General features: G+C 35.0%; 1 protein-coding gene across 1 annotated transcript in view; it reads right to left on the reverse strand.

Moving 5' to 3' along the window:
- Positions 1-12,437, reverse strand: part of C7H8orf34 (chromosome 7 C8orf34 homolog) — a 110,445-nt gene that overhangs the window by 16,022 nt on the left and 81,986 nt on the right.

The following is a 12,437-nucleotide window of genomic DNA, read 5'->3' on the forward strand; positions in this document are numbered from 1 at the left end:
ACTGATCTCTCTTCATAGACTCAGATATGACGCGGCTCTAAAATGAGATTTTAAATATTATATCATTTAATAATTTAAAATGATATACGAATACTGAATGTGTGTAATTCCTTAGGGATATCTCAGTAAATGAAAAAAAGGGCAGGTTAAAAAAACAATACCTATCGTATGATCTAATTTTTGTTTAACAATTCATATGGATGTATACCCATCATTCATACACTAATCTATGCATTTATTTATTTTATTGTATGTTTAAGAGCCACTATATGCCAGAAACTGCTTGATTTGTTAGGAAAAAATGACAAGACTAAAATTTAATGGTCTTAGCTGAATGGAGGAACTATAGGTTAATTTGAATTTCTTCTTTTGGCATTTCCATGCTTTTTCATTATTCTATGACAAATATGTACTTGTCTTCTAATAAGAAAAAGACGTATTTTTAAAATATCTTGATCTGAGGAACACAGGCTCTGCTTAAATTATATTTAGCTATCTATAATTTTTAGTATTACGAGAATCTCGCACAATTCCGTAAAAGTTTTCTGAGTCTTTACAATTCCCTAAAATATTATACAAATACAATACAAATACAGTATTACAATATATACAATGTAATATATTGTATATATAATATTACAATGTAATATGAATTAATATGCAAATTTAATACCAAAAGCAACATGTGAAATATGTTTAGGACATATTTGATGAATATTTATCCAAATAAGAAGTGACAGAAAGTAGTTGGATATCTTAATATTGATTCCCAGCTCACATGAACATGTAGTGGCTAACTCTTACTAACAGTGTTTGCATAGCAACTCATCTGAATTCCTTCTGTATTTATGTTCCCAGAGTCAGAAAATCAAAGCACTATCAGTGGCTTTCAGCTGTGAAATCATGCAATCAAATTAATGTTCTGAAAGTACTAGAAAGGCATATTCATCTGCCACAACTTAATATCATTTGAAGCACAAGAATTAAAATTAAATTTTAAACCTAAATTTACTTCTAAAAACAAACTGAGACAAAGCCATGTTTTAGAATTTTTTTTAAAAAAAATCTATAAACATATTTTCAGCATCAGAGTCAGCTTTGGCCTGTGTGTCTTTGAAATGTTACTTGTTCTCTGAATTCCACTTTCTCCAGCAGTAAAATGGCAACAATGGGAATTACAAAACCTACTGGAGCAGATGACTTCGTAGGGTAGCACAGTTAAGCCACAGAATTCTGTACGTATGCTAGACACGTTTATTTAAGGATATGGATTGCATTCAAACCACTTCTCTACATGTGATGCATCTGGGGAAAAAACAGTAAACCAAATTGTAGGAATGGGCCAATTGGATAAGTAGAGATGTTTGGTTGTAAATATGGGCAGAGAAACAAAGCAGAGAATTGATGGGGCAGGTTTCATCCCATGAAATTTTATTTTATAGATAGTATAGGTCAAAGATTGGATAATTAACTCAATGCTATTAATCTTACTTATGTAATGGGGCAGAACGGGCTTAGAGATTTGTCTTGCTATAGGTTCAACAGATAAGAACGGGACGAAGAAACTGACCATTGTACCAAGAGACATGAGTGGATTCGGACAGTATAAACGAAAATGTAAAATGGGATTTTAAATTGAGTATAATCAAAAAGTTGAGAACTACACAGAATCAGAAAAAAATCTCCATGGTGGCTTACTGGAATATTCAATTCAATGAGAGATGTCACTGCTGTTGGAATGTAGAGCAGAGAGAGAAGAAGGATAAATGGTTTGATAAGCAGTTTATTTAACTCCGATATTTAACTAGCCGATATTTAGTGAGAGATAGCTGAGGAGCAAAGCAATACAGAGAGCTGCAAACAAGGTCAGGGAGGTTGGGGGGAGGGGACATTTTACAGGTGAAAAAAATGTGACTCCATTATTTTTATTTTTTGGAATGCATAAAATTTTTTTGTTTGTTTTTTTATCTACCCCGTTCTAAAATTATCATATCTCTAAAAGTTCTTGAATATAGTCTATATACCTGTAAGAGATTAAAATAGCATATTTTGCTTTGGATATATTACTTATAGTTGATTAAGCTAAGTAAATATGTTTCCATAAATCTTTATGAAAGGATTTCAGTGAAGAGAGCAGTTCTTTACCTATAACACACCATAAACATCAGTATGTGGCAAAAGAAAAATTTTAAATGCGCATTGAATGAAACAAGTTTGTGAAACTATTTTCAGTACATGGATAAAAAAAAATCATATAAGATTTCACTGCTAAACAATGTAAATTCTAATTATTCCTTCAACATGTACAAATCACATTCCTTTGTCTTCCTAAGGCTAGGAGTCCCTAGATGTTGAGATTCTTAAGCAAGTAAATAAGAAAAGCATTTCCAGTCAAAAATGCTCCCAAAGACCCGAGTTTTGCTTAGTATTTCCTACTGGCAGGAAACTAATTGTCCAAGCAGTTACCTTAGACCAGGCCTACTCTCTCCAAGCAGCCTGCTCCCAGGGGTACCCCACAGTGTGTTTAGCTGCTCTGACCACTGGTGATCAGCATGGCATTTGATTATACGCCACGTTATCTGAATGTTTTCTCCTCTTAATAAACCAAGATGTTCACAGAAGGCTGGATCGTGTCTTAAATCCCTTTGTTTCCTCCATAATAACTAGTATAATTCTCATGTCATAAAATAAGCACAAAAATGTGTGTTGATTGAATTAAAAAATAATTCAAAGAATGAAAAACAATGCATCTGTGGTGAATTATGGAGTATCTTTATGCCTAACTAAAAATTATGTAAATGATTCATCGACAACATTGATTAATAATTTTTTAAGCCATATCACATGAAAGTCTACAAGATGATCGATCCGGAACAGTGAAATATTTCTTATAAACTCTTAAGTTTTTGTGTAAATTATTTTAATTCTGCCCATTCACAAAGGAAAAATTTTGGAACACATAATCACGCATTAAATGTTTGATTTAACACAAAACCACATTAAATGTTTGAACTTGATAACAGTTATCTTTAAACTAATCCACATACTGAAACTGAGTTAGAGATTAAAGGAAGTAATGTAAACAGATAGTTAAAAGCTCCCTTCCTACTGGTCCTTCCTTTTTTTCCAGCTCTATTGAAATACAATTAACATACAACATTGTGGAAATTTAAGTGGTACAATGTGATGATTTCATATACGGATATAAAGAGTCTAGTTAACGTATCCATCACCGAACATAAAGACCAGTTTTTTTGTGTGTGGTGAGAACTTTTAAATTCTACTCTCTTAGCAACTTTCAAGTATTGTTAACTGTACCCTCCACGTTGTGCATTGGATCTCAGAAATTATTCATCTTGTAACTGGGCGTTTGTGTCCTTTGATCCGCTGTACCTATTTTCCACATGCCCCCTCCCCTGGCAACCACCATCCCACTCTGTTTCTATGAGTTAGATATTTTTCTGATTCCACATATAAGTGAGATCATACAGTATTTGTCTTTCTCTGCCTTACTTATTTCACTTAACATAATGCCCTCAAGGTCCAGCCATACTGTCACAAATGGCAAGATTTCCTTCTTTTTATGGTGGAAGAATACTCCTCTGTGTGTGTGTGTGTGTGTGTGTGTGTGTGTGCCCGCGCGCGCGTGCAAAGATCGAAGAAAAACAAGGCAATATAGACAAACTTCAGGACAGGGATGGAGTTGACTGTCATTAGGTAGAGTTACACAGAGGTGTTCAGCTACATCAAATGAGTCATTCTTTCGCTACATAGTAAACATTTAGTTGTTCATTATATTATTTCTTACATATTTTGATGCATAATATATTCATAATAATTTTTAATGTAAAAGAAGAATATATGCTAAAGTACAATTAGTTATTTTTTCTCTTTTAGTGCAGGTATATTTTCATTCCTCAGTTAACTTCAACATCTCCTGTCTCTCCTGATTCTCAGCTGATGATATTGCTTCTTATTTTAATGAGAAAAATGAAAGCCATCCAAAGGGAATTTGTTCATTTTCTCACTACCAAACCCCTCGGCTACTAGCATTATTGCCTACAGTTACAAAAATGAAGTGTCATTTCTTCTTTTCCAAGGCCTGGCATATAGACGGTACTCAATAAACATTTGTAGAGTAAATAAAAGAACGACAATATTCAGGTAATGTACAATTCAGTGCTTCAATATTGCATTAGCAACATCACGGAGTCATGAGAGAAACGTAAATCAAAACTGCAATATTATACTACTCACACCATGAGGATGGCTATCATTTAAGAGACAGAAAAGAACAAGTTGGCAAGGATAGGGAGACATTGGAACCCTCATACTTGCTGGTTGGAATGTGTAATGGTGCCTCCACTGTGAAAACCAGTTTGGCAGTAACTCAAAAAGTTAAATATAGAGTACCATATGCGCCAGCATTTCCATTCCCTACATATGTACCTAAGAGAAATGAAAACACATGTCCACACAAACACTTATGCATGAATGTTCATAGATACATTATTCATAACTAAAAAGAGGAAACAACTCAAATGTCCATCAAGTGATGAATGAATAAACAAAGTGTGGTCTATCCATACAATCTAATATTATTCAGAATTAAAAAGGAATGAAGTACTGATATATGCTACAACATGGATATACCCTGAAAACATGCTAACACATATTGTATAACTGCATTTATATGAAATTTCCAGAATAGGCAAATCTGTAGAGACAGAAAGGGGATTAGTGGTTGTCTAGGGCTTTAGGATTTAGGGGGAACGAGGAGTGGGTATGGGATTTCTTTTTGGGCTGATGAGAATGTTCTAAACTTGGTTGTAGTAATGATTACAAAACTCCATAAATATACTAAAACATAACACTTTAAAAGAGAAATTTTATGATACGTAAATTGTATCTCAATACAGTTGTTAAAATAGTACAATAAACCCATTTTTAGATCTTTCCCTTCTATGGTGAAGTACAATACATTGTAGGGGAAAAGCATGGATTTGGAGGCAGACAGATGAGGGATCAGGCCAGCAGGGGACCCTGAACGAATCATTCAATCACTCCAGCCTCAGTGACATCATTTGTAAAACAGAGAAAGCACAACCGCTTCATTGGACGGGTGCAAGAATTAAATTCAATAACACATCAGAAAATACCTAGCATTACCTCCTAGCAGACAGGTGCCCGATGTTACCCCTCCTCCCTCCACTGCTATCTCCTGTGCCCTCCTACCTGTGATCTAAATGCTTTAACTCTTTTAATGGAAATTGGTTTGCAAATATAGAAGTATAATAAGTAGTAAAAAACCCCTTTGTACGCACACATATTTTCATCAATTATCAACTCATGGGTAAACTCACTTCATCCTTATCCCAACCCACACCCCTTCCACATTCCCCCTCCCCTGCCCAGATTATTTCAAAGCAAATCTCATTCACTGTATCATATCACTTGTAAAGAGTCCAATGTGGATCTCTAAAAAGTAAGAGTGATTTTTCTGTAAACTGATACAGTAACGTCAGCATACCTAACAATAAATTAACAATAATTCAATATCAACAAAGATCTAACTAGTTTTCAAATTTCCCTGATGATCTCAGGGAAATTATCTTCGCTTGCTTGCACAAGTCAGACACTAAGCAAGACTCCATACGTTTTGAGTGACTGTCTTTTATGTCTTTTAATATATGGGGTCCCCTCCTCTGTCTCATTTTTCTTCCCCTTATAATTGTGTTATTGCTATTGTTCAAGAAACTCAAGTAGTTTGTCCTGTGAGTTTTCCACAGTCTCAATTTTTCCCTTTGCACCCCTGTGATGTGCTTTGAAATGTTCCTATGCCCCTTGTAATTTCTGTAAATTAGTAGTTAGATCTGGATGAAACTTTGTTGTGGGGTTTTTCTGTGTTTTCTTTTTCTTTTTGTATTGTTTTGTATTTTAAGAAGTATTGCTTCAGAGAGAATGGTTACGGTTTCATATGGAGGTACATATGTCCCACAGGCTCTTCTTTAAAGATGTTGGCAGCACTGAAAAATATTCCTTAGATTCATTAATTCAGTAGGAATTGCCAAATGGTGATTGTCTAATTTTAGAATTCCACATTCGCTGATTTCCTGAAATACTTCTGTCAGAAGGTACTTCCTGTCAACAAATACTTGGTTATCCTGACTTATAATTTTTATAGGAAAGGCAGATTAAATGTTTGATTCTTTACTTTTATCAGTTTTCTAAAAGAATAACTTTGGCCCCCTAACATTCTCTAAAGATTATTAACTTTTTTTTTGATGAACACATAGATTTTAAGATATTAGATATTATTAACTGTATTGCAGTTATTTTTATTCATGTTCAAATGTTCTCAAGTCCTTCCAGTAGGAGACTATTTAAGCTGGGCGCCTGAGCTCTCTTGATGCAATCCTGGTAGTATTTCACAAAGTTCCTGCCTTCTGGCATGACGAGATATAGGCTCTTTTTGTGCATTGTCTGCTCCAGACTGGAATCAGCCATTGTTCTAAAGGGACGCGGGTTCCTTTCGGTGGGAAATATTAAGTCTTAAAATATTAGAAATACTTTACTATTTTATAAATAATTTTTATAAATATTTTAATATGGATAAATATTTTATAAAAATTTTAATTAATAAATAAAATAAATATCTAGTCTTAAAATAGTAAGAGTAGAATCTGGACACTAGGGGTACTCGCTGTTATTGGGGTTGTAATAGTGGACAAACTTAAGAAATATGTATATTTTAAGCATAATTCCGACCTATGGAAAAGTCAAAAAACAAAAACAACCCAACACTTGTGTACCCCTTCACCCAGATTGCCCAAATGTTGTTAATGTGATAATATGAACATTATTGGTTGATATTTTGCCTTATCTTTCTCTCTCTTATATCGTCTATCTATCTATCGATCCATAGATCGTTCCATCCATCCATCCATCTATCCATCTATCTACGCACACACATACATATATCTATATATATAAAGCTTCCCTAGAAACATTTGAAAGTAAGTTGCAGATATGATATTCCTTTACCCCTAAACACTTCAAGGTACATTTCCTATAAAGAAGGATTTTCTTACATGGCCACAGTATAATTCTCAAAACCAAAAATTAACACTGATAAAATACTAATATACCAACCTTGTTTAAATGTCCCCAGCTATTTGAACACCGCTCCTTATGGAAAAAGAAAATCCTGGATCACACATGGCATTCAATTTTAATTTTGTATCTCATTTAATGTGGAACAGTTTTCAGTCTTTCTCTGATTTTTATGACCTTTATGTTGATCTTAAAAAGTAAAGGCCACTTATTTTTAAGGCAGTCCCTCAATTGGTGTTTTGCCACTATTTTTCTCGTGATTATATTCAAGTCATGCACTTTGGCAAAAATAACACAGACGTGATGTATTCTTTTCATATCAAAGGCACATGATGTTGATTTGTTCCATCGATAATGAGGTTACCCTTGATCATTTGGTTAGGTGGTGTCTTTCAAGTTTCTCTTGGGAAATTGCTACTTTTCTCTTGTTAATTATTACCTATGTTCTGGGAGTAAATTTGCAACTATGTAGATAATCCGTAATTCATGAAAATTTCACCCACTGATTTTAATATCCTTTGCTGCCCGTTGGCTGCATAATTACTGTGATGGTTGCCAATTTGTGATTTTATTTTGTTTTCTTTTTTTTTCAATTTGTGATTTTCTAATTTCACCATTCCTTCTACATGTATTTGTTGGTACTGTCCTATAAGAAAGAGCTCCTCCTTGACTTCCAGTTATGTGTGTATGTAGGGGTGTATGTGTGTTACAGTATGACAGGTTTTGCTATTATTGTTTTGGCTTTAATATAATCAAATTTGTACCTACATTTTTATTACACTTACTTAGATAAATGGTATGGTAGCACACTATACAGCACACTATTTTTCTCCTTGCCATTTTCATTCAACAATATATCCTGGGGATCACTCTGTCGTCTCTATTGTGTGGACGAACTATAATTTATCCATTATTCTTTTTCTAATGGGCATTTAGCTGTTTCTACCCTTTTGCTATTTAAATAGCACAACAATGTATAGGAATATGCATAGGTTTGTTTTTTTTTCCCCTATTTTTGCCAGAGTGTCCTTGGAATAAACTCATAGAATTAGGATCATTTGATCAAACAATAATTGCACATATAATTTTTCGGATATTGAAAATTTTCCCTCCATCGTGTTTGTACCATTTTGCATTCCCACCAGCATTCCAGTGTGAAAGCGCCTGTTTCCCCACAGACTCACCAACAGAGTATTTTAACAAACTTGGGGATTTTTGTAACTCTGATGGGTGAGCAGTAGTATTTAATTTGCATTTCTCTTATTTTGAACGAGGCGGAGCATCTTTTAGTACAGTTAAGCATTTTGTTTAATTTTCTGTGAACATTCTGCTCATATGGCTCATTTTTAGTGGAATGTGGGTCTTTTCTCCTCTATTTTTAAAAGGGACCTATAATTAGGGTTATTGAGCTTTGTCTGTGATGTAAACTTCAAATATTTTTCCTTGATTGTCATTTTCCACATTTCATTTGGAGAGAGGTAATTAGGACAAAACATGGGCAACATTCCTACTTACTGACTGTCTCCCTTACTATTAGGACTGTTACCTTATAAATCAAACATATGACCAACATAGAATACAAAGCAGCTCTATGGATTTTCCTCTACTGCCAAAAATATCATGCAATGCACATGTAGGTCACATGTCAGCAGGCAAGAGAGTCTGCAACACAGAAGATGAAAGGATCATGACAATCTAAGTATGTCCTACTGGATATAACATCCATTCTCCAACTAGTGACAAAAACAAAAAACAGAAACCCAGACTGTTTGGGAAGAAATTAATAGAAATGGAAAGTGAATAGGTATCTGGTAGGAAGAGGCCTCACTTTGAAGGAGCTAAGGACTCAGCTCTTCCATTGGTATCCTTAGTGAGGCAACCATCAAGTGGCTAGAAAGCCCGTGGTACATAATGTCTGCACCGAATTCCAAAGGTTCACATAGAGCCATTCTGAGATAGTGTAAGACAGGCTCTCTATGAGCTTCTTAGCTTTGTCGTGAGGCAAGATAACACAGTGGTAAAGAAAATGGGCTCTAGAGTTAAATTTGTACTCAAATCTGAGTTGAGCAGAATATTAGCTATTAAAATGGAGATATCAAGAACTTTCTTTTGGACTGTTATGAATGTTAGTGACAAAGTGTACTTACAGCATTTGGCACAGTACCTGTCACACTATGTGTCTGATAAATATCAAGGTCTGACAATTCAGTTCACGAACTCATCCTAGAAAAAGTGCTACATACTTCATTGCTGAATATCACTAAAGTCACCTTTAAAGTACTCCCCTTGGGAAGCTATGCACTGATGCCAGTGCCTAGTCCACCCTTCAAAGCAATTTTGGAACTCTTTTTGGAATGGCCATCAGAGCTGTCGTATTACCCTTGATGTCCTGAATGGCATCAAAATGTCTTCCGTTCAATAGTTCCTTTATCTTCGGGTAAAGAAAGAAGTCATTGGGGGCCAAATCAGGCGAGTAGGGAGGGTGTTCCAATACTGTTATTTGTTTACTGGCTAAAAACTCCCTCACAGACAGTGCCCTGATAGCTGATGCATTGTCGTGATGCAAGAAATATGAATTGTTGGCAAAAAGTTCAGGTTATCTAACTTTTTCACAAGCATTTTCAGCACTTCCAAATAGTAAATTCAGTTAACTGTTTGTCCAGTTGGTACAAATTCATAATGAATAATCCCTCTGATATTAAAAAAAGGTAAGAACATCATTGCAACAAGTTCACGAACTTAATTTTCAGTCCTTGTGCATGTACCGTTCCCTGTCTAGTTACTTTACATGGTCTCGTACATACTAACTTCCACACTGGAACACTGTGAGCAAGAACACTGTCTCACACTTGAGATAACCATCAAACTGGAACAAAATAGCGCTCTCAACATATAAAATAGCCCCCAAAAATATCTCGATAGTGGGGAAAATGATAAAAGGCCACAGAAGGTAGAACTGAATTAGAGAAACAAGATGATTTTAGCTCTAGCTAGGTATTTACTCATCATTTATCACTGGCTTAGAGGCACTGTATTTTTATTTTCTAATAAAAATAGCCATTATTAATTGAGTGATTACTCTGCCCCAGGCATTATAATAGGAATGATACTGGGATAATCCACCGGAGAAGTTGAGAGTACAAACTCTGGAGTACAGACTGGGTTTGAGCTCTAGTTCTTCCATTTACCAGGACAAAGGGGAATTTATGAAACTAAGGACTCCTATTTTCACCTCTTAGACTGGTGAGTAACAACACCTAGATCACAGACGTGATGTAATTGTTAAGAGCACACGCTCTGGAGTTGATTTGCCTGGGCTTGTGTTCCACTTCTACATTCTACAACCTCTGGTAAGTTTATTAACCTCCTGTGTCACCAGTCAAGTGGGGATAACAGTCCCTACTTCATAGGCTATGAGTAAACATTAAGTGAGATAATGCAGGTTAATAACTTAGAACACCACCTGGCACGCCACAGCTCCCAATAAATGTTACCTATTTTTTCAATAGGATAAAATGGTATAATCTGTAACAATGCTTAACCCAAGGTCTAGAACACAGTATGCACTAAAGGGTTCATTATTATATCTACTACTACTACTACTACTACTATTATTATTATATTTATTTAAAGATTCAAGGACTAGAAACTCAAACTCACTATCATCTACAGGTAACAAGAGCTATAATAGATAATAGTCTGATGAGTTGTCTAAAAGATATGTAGACTGTCCAAACTCTGAATACTGTAAAATGTATCTTTTCCTTAAGTCAGAACCTCAGGGAGCCCTGCCCTATATCTCACTATTGAGACTTTTGTGGAATTGTTCTAACTGAACTTTACTTTTGCATTATGACATCTGCCTAGGTCAGTAGACATTATTCAAAGAACTCCTATGAAACTAATGATCTCATTACTGTAAGAATATATACTTTTTCATTGGGCTAAAAAAACAAGGAACTTACAAGTTACCACTTTAACCATTTTTAAGTATATAATTCAGTGATAAGTACATTCACATTACTGTGCCATCAATCTCTGTGTAAAACCAACGATGAACGGACATCTTTCATCTTGCAAAATTGAAACCCTGCACCCATTAACTCCCATTCGCCACTACACCCCCAGCCTCTGGTAACCGTCATTTTACTTTCTGTTTCTATGAATTTGACTACTTTAGATGCCTCATATAAATGGAATCAGACAGTATATATCTTTCTGTAGCTGACTTATTTCACTCGGCATAATATCCTCAAGGTTCTTTCATGTTGTAGCATGTGACACGATTTCCATCCTTTTAAGGCTGAATAATATTCCACTGTATGTATAGACCACATTTTGTTTATCTATTCATCCATAAGTGGACACTTGGGTGGCTTCCACCTTTTGGCTACTGTGAATAATGCTGCCGTGAACACAGGTATGCGGACATCTCTTAGAGATCCTGCTTTCGATTCTTTTGGATATACACCCAGAAGTAGGATTGCTGGATCATCTGGTAATTTTATTTTTAATGTTTTTAAGAACTGCCATACTGGTTTCCATAGTGACTGCACCATTTTACATTCCCACCAACAGTGTACAAGGCAATTTCTCTACATCCTCACTGACACTTCTTATTTTCTGGGTTTTTTTTTTGTGTGTGTTTTTTATAGTAGCCATCCTAATGGGTATGAGATGGTATCTCACTGTAGTTTCACTGTAGTTTTGATTTACATTTCTCTAATGATTGGGACTTTAAGCATCTTTTCATACACTTGCTGGACATTTGTATACCATCTTTGGAGAAAAGTCTATTGAAGTCTTTTGCCCATTTTTAATCAGGTTATTTGTTTTGCTGTTGTAGGAGTTGTAGGAGTTCTTTATATATCCTGGATATTAACCTCTTATCAGACATGATTTGCAACTATTTCTCATATTCCAAAAGCTGCCTTTTTACTCTGCTGTCTTTTGTTCATAGAAATATAAGAATATTTTTGAGGACATTATTGACACATTGTATACTGTCTAGTTCATGACGATTACATCGGAGACCTTTTTTTCCTAGGATTCAGGAGCAGGAAGTTCGTTTTCCTGTGAACAACTGGAAAATGATAAATCCTATGGGTGATGATGACACCGAGTGACCAAAAGCTCAATGTGGCTCAAGTGGAGCAATTACGTTGAACTTCAAGCCTGCATTTTGCACAGCAGATTTATATTTTCCCTCTAATCTGTTGCTTTTGAAATGATTTTCCTAAATATTTCTTTAAATGCTTTATATTTTGGCTATCTTAGCAAGCTACCTAACGGTATTTTTGAGTGAGCAAGTAACTGATGTTATT

The sequence above is a fragment of the Rhinolophus sinicus genome, chromosome 7 (genome assembly GCF_057876585.1).
Source record: "Rhinolophus sinicus isolate RSI-liver-muscle chromosome 7, RSI-T2T, whole genome shotgun sequence".
NCBI classification, from domain to species: Eukaryota; Metazoa; Chordata; class Mammalia; order Chiroptera; family Rhinolophidae; genus Rhinolophus; species Rhinolophus sinicus.